The sequence below is a fragment of the Ovis canadensis genome, chromosome 16 (assembly GCF_042477335.2).
Source record: "Ovis canadensis isolate MfBH-ARS-UI-01 breed Bighorn chromosome 16, ARS-UI_OviCan_v2, whole genome shotgun sequence".
In the NCBI taxonomy this organism is placed as follows: domain Eukaryota; kingdom Metazoa; phylum Chordata; class Mammalia; order Artiodactyla; family Bovidae; genus Ovis; species Ovis canadensis.
In genome coordinates this window covers 21,195,477-21,211,143 of record NC_091260.1, presented here as the reverse complement: position 1 = coordinate 21,211,143, position 15,667 = coordinate 21,195,477, and the positions used below count along the sequence as shown (strand labels likewise).

The 15,667-nt window shown below is 44.4% G+C and overlaps 1 non-coding gene across 1 annotated transcript; it reads left to right on the top strand.

Moving 5' to 3' along the window:
- Window positions 1–3,938: 3,938 nt before the first annotated feature.
- On the top strand, window positions 3,939–4,040 carry LOC138422069 (U6 spliceosomal RNA). The gene has a single exon (XR_011249741.1). It is a non-coding gene; the product is annotated as a U6 spliceosomal RNA (small nuclear RNA).
- Window positions 4,041–15,667: the final 11,627 nt, after the last annotated feature.

Sequence of the window (15,667 nt, the reverse complement as noted above, 5' to 3'; positions counted from 1 at the left end):
AGTAGGATGTCTCTCATGAGGGAAAAAATGGGTTTTGAGAATTCCTTTGCCTATTCCGATCCAACAGAATTCCAGTTGACAACCTCTGGGCAGAGTTGCAAACCTACATTTTTTATTTTCGTAAATGCTGTTCATCATCAGCAAGTTATAGAGTTGACTGGGAGGATGGTACTTAAAGGGGCTGCTCTGGTGGCTCAGCAGTAAAGAATCCTCCTGCAGTGCAGGAGACATAAGAGATACCAGTTCAATCCCTGGGTCAGGAAGATCCCCTGGAGAAGGAAATGGCAACCCACTCCAGTATGCTTGCCTGGAGGATTCCATGGACAGAGGAGCCCGGCGGGCTACGGGCCATAGCGTTGCACAGAGTAAGATACGACTGAGCGACTAACACACGCATGGTGCTTAAAAGCCGCTGTTTTGTTCCAGTCTTAAAGTTTAAAGACCAACTCCTTAATATAGCTTGCTTCATCTAGAATCCCCTGAAAGCATACATTCTGATAGCCATAACAGCCTACATATACAGAACACCACAATTACAGGACGTTTCCCAGTCGAGTGAGAAAGCTCCCCAGGCTACTTCCCTCTGAGTTTGGTGCCCTCTTGGAAGACAGGTACTGGCCCAATAACACATGAATTCAGTTCTGATTTGCAGTGTTGTTTGTTGCTTGGCTCATGTCAGATGATTTTAATTATCTTCCTGATCATGCAAGAAGAAAAGTGCCTCATTATTAAAATTAGCCATCAGTTTTCCATGGGACAGCAGCACAGATGAAGATGCATAGGGAAGGGCTGTCAGCTCTCCACGGCAGGAGAGTAGTCATCACTTGCTTAGATGTACTGATAGCCTGGCTCTTTGGTTCAGAAGATAAGAAGTATGTGTCAGGATTTCCCAACTTCAGAGGATCTGGAAAGCTGATGCTGAAGGGAAGGATATTAATATGGCAGCCAATGTTTTTTCAAAGAGAGATGGGAAAAATCACTGTGAGGTCTTCCTAATTTGTGTTCCAATTGGGTCCAGAGCTTTCTTTCTTTTGGATTCTTTCAATGTTTTTCTTGGCTCATTTGTGGTGCATGAAGAAGCTTCTTTTCAGTATGAGGGTGAAAAGCATTTCTCTCTCTTTAGACACTTAAGATATTAATTCTTTTTGCAATGCTGACCCAGAGAAACTGGTTCTATCCCCAGCTCCACCAGGCAAGTCATTTATTCTTTCTGGACCTCATTTTCTCATCTTAAAAAAAAAAAAAAGAGAGAGAGAGAGAGAGGTTTAGAACAGACCATCTTTTGTAAAACTAGCTATGTAATAATTTGCAGGTCCCAGGGCAAAATTAAAATATAGGGTGTAAAATTCCTATATTCCTATATTTATATGTAAAAATATGGGGTGTAAAAATTATTAAGAATTTCAAGAGAACAACAGTAGAACATTAAACCAAGGGCAGAGCTCATATATACATAGGGCATTATGGGGCTGGACAGGTCACATACACAGGCTGAAAGCTGGCCAGCATCTCCTCTGTGCCTTGTTCAGCATCAAAATTCTCTGTTATCAAGGTTTTTTGGTTAACTCCACAAGTACAATTCTCACGCAAAAATCAAACAAACAGCAACAAAGCAAAACCAAAAAATTTGAACTGCATTTTTTGCCTGAAGACTATCTCACTTTTTTCAAGTTGCTTTGACCATAAGCCCTTCCTGACTTCATTTTATTCTCCAAGATGGATATTTCTTCTTTCCTGTCTAAAACATCCAAATGACCTCTGCTTTGGTCTTTTTCTAAAGCACCATATGTTAGATAATTGTGCCCAAAGGAATTACTTCCAGAGTGGTCTAAACACAAAAGAAAAACACACAGCCAACTTTTTCTCTAGAACAGTGCAAACATTTCCTTAAACCTAAGTGTCTCCAGAGGAAAACTGACAGAATAAACCTTTCACCCAGCAAGTCCACTCTGTATAGGGTTGTACCAAATCCTTCTTTTTGCATTTTTACGTCTCTGATTTATCTACTGCTTTGCCAATAAAAGCAGTCATGTCCTTTGATTTAAGTTTTTTTTTACAATGGAAAAGTGGTTAGAGAAAATGACTCAGTTGAGTGTTTTATTAATGGAAAGAACTGATAGGCCAGCAACAGTCCAAGTTCTTTGCCCCTTCTCTATCATGTTACACCATAATATAGCACCTCCCTGAGAAGTCAGAGATTGCAAGTTAAATGCTAGCAAATCAATGGTTTGTCAGATGTTAGGTTCACTAAAGTACCAACCACAAAACACAAGGAACTTTCAGCACTGAGAAGTAAAATCTACTCATGTAATTTAACAATTACAAAGCAACTACCAAAAAAGAGAGGATTTGTTAACATGTCTTGAAATAAGTTTGATTTCTTGCATGAGTTTTTCTGCTACATTCAAGTTACTGAAGTTTCATTCAGGTAGTTAAACTCACTGAACAAATTTTTACCATCACCTCAAACAGATGGAAAATCAGATTTATTATTGAAGTTAACTTCTGGAATTTTAAGAGGAGAAAGTGACTACTTCAGATCTACTCATGACTGACAACTGAACCTCAAAATGAATTTATTTTCTATTATGAAATTTTGAAGTGTTCTGTTTATTATAAGAAACAAGTACATTTATTCTTCTTTAATATTATTTTAAAAAAGCAAACACCTGTTTGTCTCAAATATTTAAGATCATGTATGGTTCTGTTTTAGGGGACAATTTAAGGCAAAGATATTATGAACTGTGAAAAACCACTGTGAACATATCAGTCGACCAGTCACATCCAACTCTTTGTAATCTGATGGATTGTACCCTGCCAGGCTCCTCTGTCCATGGAATTCTCCAGGCAAGAATACTGGAGTGGGTAGCCATTCCCTATTGCAGGCAGATTCTTTAACAACTGAGCCACCCGGGCCCACTGTCTAGGTCATGAAAATTCCAAATATTTGAATACCACTATCCTTCAAAATATAAGCAAACAAGTCTAGAAAACAATACATGCCTATATTGAGAGCTCATCTACTTCTCTAATGGCAGGATTATTTCTGAAACATTATATTAGTCACTTAGGGCTATGATAACAAAGTACGACAAACAGTGTGACTTCAAACAACAGAAATCTATTTCCTCGAAGTTCTGGAGACTAGAAGTCCAAAATCAAGGTGTCCATGGGCCTTGCTCCCTGAAGTCTCTAGGGAGAATCCTTCCCTTTCCCTTCTTAGCTTCTTGGTGCATGCATGCTAAGTCGCTCCAGTCATGTCCAACTCTTTGCAACCCTTTGGACTGTAGCCTGCCAGGCTCCTCGGTCCATGGGATTCTCCAGGTAAGAATACTGGAGTGGGTTGCCATGCCCTCCTCCGGGGGATCTTCCCGACTCAGGGACCACACCTGTATCTCTTATATCCCGGGCAGGCAGGTTCCTCACCACTAGCGCCGCCTTGGTGGCCGCTGGAAATCCTTGTATTACTTGGCTTGTAGCTGTATCGCTCCAACCTCTGCCCCTATTGTCACATGGCTTTCTCCCTGTGTATCTCCTCCTGTTCTTACACGGACCAGGTTTATTAATCTGCCTGAACTGCTATAACAAAATATGATAACTGTATGGCTTAAGCAACAGTCATTTTTTTCCCTCACAGTTCTGTCTACAAGAGCTAGAAGGCCAAGATCAAGGTGCTAGCTGATTTGGAAGGTCATGAATGTGAGAGGAACACTATTCAACCTGGTATATTCCCCTAAACAAATAATCATCTCTTATGTGTTTAAATGAAATAAAGCAAAATGTCTTTATAAGGTGTACCAGAAAAAGAAAGCTCAGTGAATCCCTTAAGAATCCATCCTATTCAGTCATCCATCCCATCAGTTCTCAATGTGCGATTTAAGGACCATTTAACCCAATCCAACTTGGGGAGGGGCTGATTAAAAATATAGGTTACGGGCTTGATCCTGCAACAAATATACTAAAATTGGAATGATACAGGGAAGGCTAGCATGCCCTTGCCCAAGGATGACCTGCAGATTTGTGAAGGGTTCCATACATATATATATATTAATGCAGATTATTAAACACAGTATAAAGTGAGAGATTTTTCTGGAAGGAGATTTCTCCAGGTGAGAAAAATGACTGTCCAAGTGAATCTTATTTTCTATCTCTATCACCAAATCTCAGATACTTCCAGAGTTATATTTCTTCTGCCTATGCCATGCCTGGCCTCATGGAACACCCAGTTCCTCCTCAGCTCAGCCTGGGCACAAGTAAACCCCCTTTCTTGAGTGTCTCTTCATGCAGCTAAGACAGGCTGGCATTCAAAACTGACTTAGCTGAATATGATGGGAAACCAAAAGAAAATATAGGCGACACAATAATAGTCACTAGGCTTTCAGGGTATAGAGAGAACTCTGAGTCAATGTCGACAGCAATGCAAAGACTAGAGCCCTATCAGAAACACCTTCCTTCCCTGCTCCCTGGAGATCTCTGCCAAGTGGCCTCAGGCCATAGCTTGATTTCTAACCTCCAGGAGCTGGCCCTTCCCTACCAAACTAGAGTTTCTAAAGCCTAGCCAGGGGCCTCCCTGATGGCTTAGTGGTAAAGAATCCGCCTGCCAACGCAAGAGACTCAGGTTCAATCCCCAGTCCAGGAAGATCCCACATGCCACGGAGCAACTAAGCCCACGCGCCCCTACTGCGCCTGCGCTCTAGAGCCAGGGAGCCACAGCTCCTGAAGCCTGCTCACCCTAGAGCCTGCGCTTCGCAGCTGCAGAAGCTGCCGCAGTGAGAAACCTGCACGCTGCAGCGAAGAGCAGCCCCCGCTCGCTGCAGCTAGAGAAGAGCCCACGCAGCAGCAAAGACTCAGCACCGCCAAAAACAAAAAAGTAAAAACAAATAAAGAGCACCCAGAAGCACTCGTCTCCTCAGTCAGGCACTTGTGGGGGCTCGGGGGGCGGTGGCCCACAGTCATCCACTGTGAGCAGAGGACAGAGGCTCTGCTTTGCTGCCCCGTTGCGCAACGCAGTACCTGGCACATCCTGGGGCTCAGTGTAATGTCTCTTGGGTGAGAATTTAAACCTCTGCCTCACACAAATGATCAGAGCAACCCAATGTCTTCCCGCTTAATCCCGCTTTTGGATCTGAGGGCCGCACTTTCTTCAAGTTGTTGGGGTTGTCACGGCAAGCTTTGGGGCTCTGGTTATCTGCCCCGCCCACTTCGGCGGCACCTTAGGGCCTTTCTCTCAGGGAAGTGTAAAGTCTCTTCATGACTAGACAGCTCTATTCACCAAAGCTCTTCAACCACATGTTGAAGAGTCCTCACGCCACCAGACGGGAGCTGACATACTGACCTGGGATCAGCAGACCAACCTCTTCATTTTGAAAGAAGGGAGCTGAGGCCCAGAGAATGTTCAGGAACTTTCGCAGGCTCTCACAGCCATTCCATGGCAGAGATGTCCCCGGAACTCAAACTACTGAATGCCCAGATCTGGACTTGCTTCCCTCATCGCTCAGCATTCCTCTGCCCCTCCACTCGTTTTCTCTAGAATGGTGGCCTCTGAGGAGCGAGGCTGCTCTCACCAGGGGCCCTCTGTCCCTCCCCTGCCCTCGGAGTCTGGCCAGCCTCCTGTTGGTTCCCAGATGCTGCACCACACCTCTGTGTTCACCCCGAACCTTCACAGTTTGAGATGTAAAAGCAGATGCTGACCTAGCCTGGGCTCCCCTGCAGAAGTCCCTTGGCCCTGGAAGAAGATGGAGTTGTGTCATAAATACCAGAAAGTGCCTGTTGAAAGGAACGCTATCTTATTCATACGTGTGTCTGACTCTTTTTTTTCTCTGTTTTATTTGCTTTTTTCCTCCATCGGCTCACCTTCACCTCCCTGAATAAATGCAGGCAGACCCTCTGAATGCCTGAAGATTTTGAACAGATAAACCAGACAGTAATTTGGTACCTTTGCTGAGTATGCTGAACTGAAATTAGTGCAGATCTCAAGAGGACCAACATTGCTTAAGAATAACCTTGTTAAAAACTAATTTTATCTCTCTCTAAAAATAGCTACACTCCTTGAACCAAACTTGGGGGAATGTGATAGGAGAAAAAGCAGAGAAATATAAATAAATTTATAAAAATGTAATCTCGCCACCACTGCTAATGTTTTAGGGCTGCTGCTGCTGCTAAGTCACTTCAGTCATGTCCAACTCTGTGTGACCCCATAGACGGCAGCCCAGCAGGCTCCCTTGTCCCTGGGATTCTCCATGCAAGAACACTGGAGTGGGTTGCCATTTCCTTCTCCAATGCATGAAGGTGAAAGTGAAAGGGAAGTTGCTCAGTCGTGTCCGACTTGGCAACAGTCCTCAATCTTTTTGGCACCAGGGACCAGTTTTGTGGAAGACAATTTCTCCATCGATTGGGGTGGGAGTGGTTTGGGGATGATTTAAGCACATTACGTTTACTCTGCATTTTATTTCAATTAGTACTACATCAGCTCCACCTCAGATCATCAGGCATTACATCTTGGAGGTTGTGTGCTAAGTCACTTCAGTCACATCCAACTCTTGCAATCCTATGGACTATAGCCGGCCACACTCCTCTGTCCATGAGATTCTCCACACAAGAATACTAGAGTGGGTTGCCATGCCCTCCTCCAAGAGATCTTCCTGATCTAGAGATCAAATCCCGTGTCTCAGCCTTCTGCATTGACAGGCAGGTTCTTTCTCAGAGGTTGGGGACCACTCTTTTAGGATATATCTTTTCTATCTTTAAAAAACACAAAAAAATCTATTATATCATTTCAGGAAAAGTAATGGTTAAAAAAGAAAGTCTCCACTCACCAAAAGAGGCATAAGAAGAGGCCTGCCTGCACACCCCAGGAACTGCTGACACATGTCTAAAGATAGGAAATGAGAAAGCTACATTTTTCAACTTGGGAAAATAAAAGTTCATGTGGTATTCACAGTATCATTGTAAATGATCCTTTTCTATTAAAAAAAATGATATTAATGAATTTGTGGGTGAGGATGAGAATAAGCATTCACCGTTTTCCCGAGAACAGTCAGTTTCTGTTCTGCTGCTGATGCTGCATGAGGTATCCATCTTTTGGATTCATGTGCTTGTTGGTTGGGACTGTGGCAGAGGCGATGGCAGCGCCAGCCTGAACACAGGAAATCACCTTCTAAGGGAAGCTCTGGGCTGGCAGAAGTGTATTAACCTTTCATCCATGTCATTGGGTTTAATATGTTAACTTTGTAGTAAAAGCTTCTTCTTTGAGCTCAGGGTTCATAAAAAGTGTGACTGGTCCTTGATGTTCCCAGTTGAGGATAGTAAGGAAAACAGAACCCTGAAAGCTCACATTGATTGAAGCAAAGACAGAGCTAGGGGGTCAGCCCAGTGCCCCAGCGCCTCCCCAGCCTGACAGAACTGAACGGCTATTCATAGCCGCTGGAGCACTTCCAAGCTGTGAGTGTAAATTTACTTGTATCATCTCTGCAGAGAGGAACTGTGTAGTCCCCAGTGCCTCCCGGTTGATTCGGATCGACTGTTTATTTGTTTAGTCCTGTAATGATATTATCCACAGGGCTAGAGCCACACAGGGAGGATGAGGAATTCCTGGAGGAGGGGAGGCTGCATGTGTTTATTACCCTGTCAGCCCTTCACGACAAAAGACAAAAGTTGCTCTAATTTGTGTGTTCCCACACACGTGATCCATATGGACAATATCGAGTATAGGTGCCGATGAAGACAAAAAAAATGGGATTACCAGGAATCAAGATGCCAGATGCCCTGTGAGGAATGCAGAGAAATGCTCTCTGATTAAACCCCACAGTTCCAAAGCTGGAAGGAATTCTGAGATGTTATCCATAACCAGAAGAAAAAAGAACCTCCAGCTCTTGACTGACTTGTGCCTTGTGTTGCCTTGAACCTTAAGCCTAATTTCTTTTCAAGCTCAGTGGTTAGTAGGTTTCTCATGGCCATGCCTATTGGGGGGAGGAGGGACCATCCTTTCCCTCATCCTCAGCACATTTATTTTTAGCTCAGTTTCAATGGAGTTCCTTGCTGTGGGCATATTATTAGTGCCAATTCTAGTTCATCTTCTCAGCATCAGACTGAAACCCCTGAAATGTGTGGCTAGTAGGTTCCTGATTGTTTTTCTGGAAGCTTGCAGCTCTGAAAGTTTTTACCTCAGGAACGTGCCCTCTGTCCAAGAAATACATGACTTGAAAGGACAGAATGAATCAGCAGAGTCCGCCTGTCATTCAGTGGGCTGGCAAACACTGATCTGCTGAGGGGCAGCAGTGCCCAACTTCTCACTGACTATGGGACCATCATGGCCCTGCCACGTGGACGGAACCATCGCACAGTTCGATCCCTGCCACCTAAGGGTCTCACATGGTTTACTGATGCCAAGATGGCAAAGGGCACTGCAGTAAGGGCTGACTGGAAAATAAATGCAAGTAGAATGGAGAGCTGCCACAGGCCTTGAGAAACAACACTCAAGGACCCGCCCAAACCACCCCAGCAATCTGATCTTCAGCTAGATGTTAGTGAGGAACGATGGCACAGCGGGTCAAATCAGACTGCCAGGGCTGACTAACAGGACAAGGCAACGTGTTTGAATCTCCAGTGGCGATGGTCCAGAAAATAGCCACTTGTGGTTCCCAAACAATGGAGACATTTCATGACCAACAAGATGGAAAGCAATATGAAGATCCATCTCCACCGTCCTGGCAGCAGTATTCACTATAGAGTCCCTGCCAACTGACACAGATACTTCCAATGTATATTTAATGAAACCTAAACTGTGCCTATGTAATTATAAAATAGTAGGATTAAGGAGGATCATGCTTACCATGTAGACCAGAGGTCCATTAGTAGTCCTCAGTGAGAGCAAACTGGTGGAACAGGCAGCAGTTTCAAGATAGATGCTGCTATGCTTTGTATTTGGCCTTCCCACGTGGTGCGAGCGGTAAAGAACCCACCGGCCAATGCAGGAGACAGAACGCGGGTTAGATCCCTGGGTAGGGAAGATCCCCTGGAGGAGGGCAGGGCAACCCACTCCAGTATTCTTGCCTGGAGAATCCCGTGAACAGAGGAGCCTGGCGGGCTACTGTCCATAGGGTTGCAAAGAGTCTGAGCGACTTAGCATGAACGCATGCTTTGGATTTAACTTCAGGCGGGTTGGTATCCATTAGCCTCGAGTTTGACTTCTCAGTTCTTCCAAGTAGGAAAAAAAGCCTAGAAGAATCGCCTCACTTTGCTTATTGGGTGTGAATGGGAGGCGGGGATGGGAGATGAGGGCATAGACTTGCCCTAGAACAAAGCAAACAACCATATTAAACAGAGGGGCTGTTATAAAAGCAAAATATAGACAGTGCATGTATTTTTAATGACCAGGACTAGGGTGCCCTGTGCAAATATAAACACCTCCCTGCCTGCGGAGGGCCAGAAACCCTCCAGGCATGGAGTTTGGGTTCCCTGCCACCCCCTCGTAAGGGTGCCTGGCCCTGCCAAAAATCATTTACAAATAAAGAGCTCTCAGAAATGTGCCCGACCTTCGGCCAAAGAGAAGAACCTCTTTTCCAATAAATATTTGGCCGGGAGTGGGGGGAGGGGAGCCAAGAGTAACAAAGGGAGCCCGCGGCCGGGTTTGTTTGGATTGCCCGGGCGGCGCGGGAGCGGCCGGGCGCAGCTGACCACGGGTACAGATAGGTTAATTTCCACATGGAGCGGCAGAAACCCAATCCGCGGGTTGCGAAGCGTGGGTCAGCCAAGGCACGTTAATCTGTTTAGCATGTGCGCCGCGCGGAGGAGCCAGACCACCGGGGCGCAGGAGGCGCGGCCGCAGCCGCGCTGCTCCGGGGGAGTTAATAAAGAGCTTAAGGCAAGTAAGTGTAGCGAGGTGGCGGCAGCCCGGAGCCGGCCGCGCCCGCGGGCCCCGGGGAGGCCGAGGTCGCCTGCTGCCCGCCGCCCGCGCCCCGCAGGCCCTAGGCTCCGTGCGCCCCGGAGGCCGGCCGAGCGCCGGGCGGGCGAGGATGGGCGCGGGGCGGGGCGGGACGGGGCGGGGGGCGAGGGAGCCTCTTCTCCGCGCTCGCGCCGTTGGGGAGTGCAGGGGCGCGGGGGTGGGGGGTCGCCATTTCGAACATTTTAAACTAATCAAAATATTTGCTGATGAGTATTTATTTTTACAAGAACTCGGTTTGGCTGGAGACTTCCCGAGCAACAATACGGGCTGCCGTATTAGGTTTGTGACGCAGCCAAGTGCGGTTGGGCTTATTGAATCTGCGCGCCGGAGATCACTCGCTCCGGAGACATTTCTCTTTTCTGGGGAGGAAGCTTTCCCAGGACATCTTTCTGCAGATGGCGCTTAGAAACACAACCACATGTTCCCCCAAAGCACGGGAGGCTTCGTGTATTATGTTTTGTTTTGTTTTGTTTTTCGTGTATTATGTTTGGGCTGAGTGAAAAGAGGAACGCACCCCGTTTCCTATCCGAGCAACAAAAGGGAAAATAGCGGGAAATATACCAGTCTTGAGGCAGGAAAGCCAAGCTCAGAGGTTCTGTCGTAAACACTAACAACGCAACTGGATTCATACAACACGTCTACTTCAGTACATCCTTCCAACGTGCTGTTTTCCTTCCTCCCTGTCGTTCTGCCTGCCAATACTCGACACTCGTTTTTAACTTCACTGAAGTACAGTTATTGAGTCTACTCGAAAGCATTCACTGAAGCAACGACATACTTGAATTCGAGTCATTGCAAAACCACCCATGACTATAGAGGAAACCCTATGAAAGATTAAGTTGAATCAAGTTTGAAAACGGACAAATGATGGTGCATAGTAAACATCCTAGGACTGTACAGATATCTGCAACAATACTGGATGATATTAATAATTTTTAAATGATGTTGACTGAAAAAGATTTAAATCTAATTCGTAGCAGTAACGGTCATTAAGAGAAAGGACTGCTGTAGCATGAATTAATCTTGAACAATTTAACAAGGGGTTAAAGAATGTTTCCTAGAGAAGGACTTCTCCTTGGCTCTGCCTTGAGAAAGGAGGAAGTTGGGCAGGGGTTCTTCTGAAAGGAGGCCTGCAGAGCATCACAGTCAAGGAGTACCTGCAGAATGTGTAAATGAGCAGATGTGTAAAATATGAAATTGGATCAGAGGAGCAGAAACTAAATTTATCTATCACAAAAAAGGAAAATTTATCAAGTGCAAGATGAGACAGGACTAGTTCAAATACATACAGAAATAAAATACCTAAAAAGCTATAGAGATCCTAAGCCAAATATCACTCAGCATTGCAATCTGGTCACTTTCAAAAGCAAACATAATACTGGAATAAGGAAAATGAAATGAACCATTGGGAACCACGAACCCACTTCTCCCTTTTTTCAAGCTTTTCACTCAATTTGGGGAGCCACAACTGAAGAGATCTAGAGAATTAAAACAGCTTCCCTTCTCTCCTGTACCTCCTTCACTTTCTTGATTTACATTGGTCATTGAGTGTCCAGATCTTAATGATTTAGTGACTTTTGCCACTTGTCTAATTTTGGCCCAAACACTCCCCTAGATCAAAATTAAATTATCGGTGTCTCCATGAAGTGTGAAAAGACCTTGTGACTTCTTTTGATCAAAGAGATCGATGGCCTTGAATTTTAAAAAAGGAGAGGAAAGACAGCTTTAATAAAAATTGCCCACATTTCATATTATTTTGAAACCAGTTGGCAGAGATGAAGGGACTAAGGAAAGCAAAAGTTTGAGAGAGCCAAAAAAAATCATAGCTGAGGAACTTAAATTCTTTGGTATCAAAGAAGAGAACAGGTTTCAATATTTCAAACTCAAATTTCCTTTACTCAGTGACCCCAGCCAAGAGAGGACACTTTGCTCCTGCCAATCAAGAGAAAGACATCAATAAAATGCCTGGATGTCCAATAAACCAAGGAGACTGCCTATCTGGAAGGTGACACATTCCCATGCCCAAGCTGTTTTTTGATACTCCTTCACCTTCATGTGAGAGTGTCTTCGCTCAGACCTCTGTAAATATCAAAATATCACAGACTGGATTACTCACACACAGACATTTGTATCTCAGAGTTCTGGAGGCCAAGAAGTCCAAGGTCAAAATGCTGACAGGTTCATTTCTTGTGAGGGCCCTTTTCTGGCTTGTATACGTCTCCCTGTCTTCACAAGGATGTGGGGAGGAAGCTCCAGTCTCTTCCTCTTCTTATAAAGGACACTAACCCATCATGGGGGTCCCATCCTCATGATCTCATCCAAATCTAATTATCTCCCAAAGGCTCCACCTCCAAATACCATCAGGAATGAGGCTTTGAACAGATGAACTGGGGGCAGATGGTCAAGGACACAAACTTTCAGTCTCCAACAGGGAGGCACTACCTTGTTGGTTCAAAGCAGCTATAGAACTGGTAGGACAGGACTGGGTGGCAGACCCCACTTCAGGGTGGAGACCACGCCCACACGGGGCCTACCTCCCACTTTGAAGCATTGTCCGTCTTCCTTTTCCAAAACCCCTTATTCCTCTGTTAAAAAGCACTTACTTTTGCCTAGCATAAGCTTCTTTGGATTAGTTATATCCCATGCCCCCAGCTGGAACATTATGTCGATAACTGGTGATGTGATGAGGACAGCAGCTGACGTTGATTCAGTCTGTCTCCTGTGCCAGCGCTTTGCATGCATCATATATAATGGTTTCACGACACACCTGTGAGGTAGGTATTATTTATTAGTGCTCTTTTACAAATGAGAAAATCGAGGCTTAGAGAGGTTAAGTAGCATATTCACCAGGTTAATAAGTGCTAGAGCTGGGTCTCAATCCATTGGCCTTCCAAGCCTTAGCTCTTAAGCTGCGCATTGTCATAGGAGCCCATCCTTATGCACACGGCGCCCGCCCCCCTGACAAATGCCTGTGGAGGATGGTAATATAAAATTTCATTTCAGTGCCCTTGGGATTTAAAAAAAGGCTAGAATTTTGCACATCAACATTTTTTTTTTTTTACTGAGTGGAAAAATTGTATTTTCAGCCTCTAGAATGTATTCATTCTAGGCCCCTTCCATTTTTAAAACTAAAGTCTCTCTCCATCACTTATAACCAGATTCAGCTGTGTACCTTCCCTGAGCCTGCGTCATTGTTTGCTGCAATGAGTGATTGATAGCTTTAATTTTTAATGTATTAAACACCAGACTAGTGGGAAATTTTACTTATCCCATTTGTTGTCCTTAAAAGAAGATCTAAGACTGATGAGATATATGGGAAAAATCAGGCTTCCATGAAACTGAGTTTCCCAGGGCCCCAGGAGGTAGCAGGAAGTGAACCCGGAGCGTATGAAGAGCTTCAAGGGAAAAGAGTGCAGAATCCCAGTTACAATGCGCAAGGGATCTGGGAATGGCTCCTGCTGTAACAATCCCTGGGGTTAGGGTTGGACATTCATCAAGTGGAGAAAGAGAACAGGGCCTGGGATCTTGAATAGCTCATGGGTCTCCTGCCTACACAAGTGGAATTGGTAACAGTGGTGCTTCTCTTCTAAGTAAATATGCTGTCAAGTTGAGAGGCAAATCTGGTCAAGTACCTTGGGTGCCTCTGAGGAAAGCATGGCAGGAAAGTTCTTTTTGAAAATGACATTGCCTTACTCCATCACCAGAAAGTATTTTTTCTCTGATAATGTGATTGATGAACAGTTCAGTTCAATTCAGCCGCTCAGTCGTGTCCGACTCTTTGTGACCCCATGGACTGCAGCACTCTAGGCCTCCCTGTCTATCACCAACTCCTGGAGCTTACTCAGACTCTTGTCCATTGAGTCAGTGGTGCCATCTAACCATCTCATCCTCTGTCTTGATGAACAGAATCGCTTTCAAATCATGATGAATCCATGTCATTTAGATAAGGCTCTGGGGCTTCAAATGGAAAAGAGGACCAATCTCCCCAGAATCCCTCAAACACGAGGTGCCCATATATGGGCCAGACTTGCCTGGAAAGGAGAACAGAGTGATGCTGCTGGATGAATCCCCCAGGCTTCACATTCCAAAAGTGTCCTGTTAAGTGAGTCCTAGCAGTTGCTTCTGAAATCATAAATTCCAAAGACAATGAGCATTGCAATCACAAGGGGTAACAGAAGCCAAACACATTAGGAACATGTTCCTTGAGCAAATAGCGTAATTCCGGACACGCGGGAACACATGGTTTGCTTCAAACATGTTTCATTTTGTCATCGCACTGAGTCCACAGTATTTCTCTTTGGGTGCAAGAGTGATTGATTTCGCTGGAAGAATTGTTTGTAAGAACATGCAAGTTGCCAAAGCAAACACGTTGGAGGGAAGTGTGGAGAAGGGGAGTTAGAGTATTTGGAGTAGATGGGGGTTTGGGAAGTTCATGCAGAGGTGAGACAGTGCGATGTAGAACAAATAAAAACATTCTGCACACTTCATCTACATAAATTATGTGCAGAAATTCACTCTGTGTAGACATTAGCTGTGCAGCTACAAGTCTCCCTGGTGTGCCTCTAGAATGTGGGCATAAAGCCAGTTTTTAAGTGAATGATTTGTAACTTTTCCTTCACATAAATTAATCTATTAATATTTAGATCATCCTGATTTTAATCTACAGAAGTCATGTAGTCACCATAAAAAAAAAAGCCCTATAATCTATTTGTCTTTCACGATAAAATTCTATTACAACTTGCATTAATAAATTGTCTAAAGATATGCTGACAAAATGAATGAAAAACATTTAAGAATATTTTCTTTGATCTGTTTCTCTACCATGGGGAAAAGAAAAGAAAAATCTAAGACTCTACCTAAATAATATACAGCAACATTTATAACCATGTGAGTTGAAATGTTCCCTTTGGTCATTTGCTTTACATGTAAATTTTTTGTTAGAGATGAGAAATTTCTTAGCTCTTACCTGTCTATGGGTATTAGCTTCTAAAAGATATAAATTTGTTATAAACTACTCATGATTCTTAGATGCTTAAGTGTGCAGTAACACCACAAACTAACAGAGTTTTGTTTACTCCGTTAGCATTTTTTTCAGATAGCAGTCCTTAGAGTGCAAAGAAAAAGCTTCTAAAAATTAGCAATAGACTATCTGAATAAATAGTCTCATTTAAAGATGAGACTCTAAGAACAAAATAAGCTAAAACTGAGAGAATAGGGACTTTTTAACAGGTTATATAGTACCAATGTAGCTTGGTGTACAGGAAGGCTTCCATTAGTCATGCTCAGGCAGTCTCTGCCTCCCACACGTGTCCTGCCGCCCATCTAGTACTTCATCGAAGGGCAAGAGGTCACTTGTATTAGTTATCTATTGCTATATAACAGATTACCCCCCAAACTTAGAAGTTTAAGACAACAACATTTATTATCTCAGGGTTTCTGTGGGTCAGGAACTGGATCTTCTGGCTCTGGGTCAATCACGTGGCTGCAGGCAGATCTCATGACATGACTGGGAAGGATCTGCTCACTAGCTCACTAATGTAATTTTTGGCAGGATTCAGTTCCTTGCTAATTGGTGAACTGACACCTCAGTTCCTCCAGGGCTGTTAGCTGGCAGCCTCCCTAGGTTCCTTCCCACATGGACCTCTGTGTCGAGTGGCTCCCACGTCAGCTAGCTGCATCAGAGTGAGCAAGTAAGTCAGAAAAAGAGACCAGCAAGATGGAAGA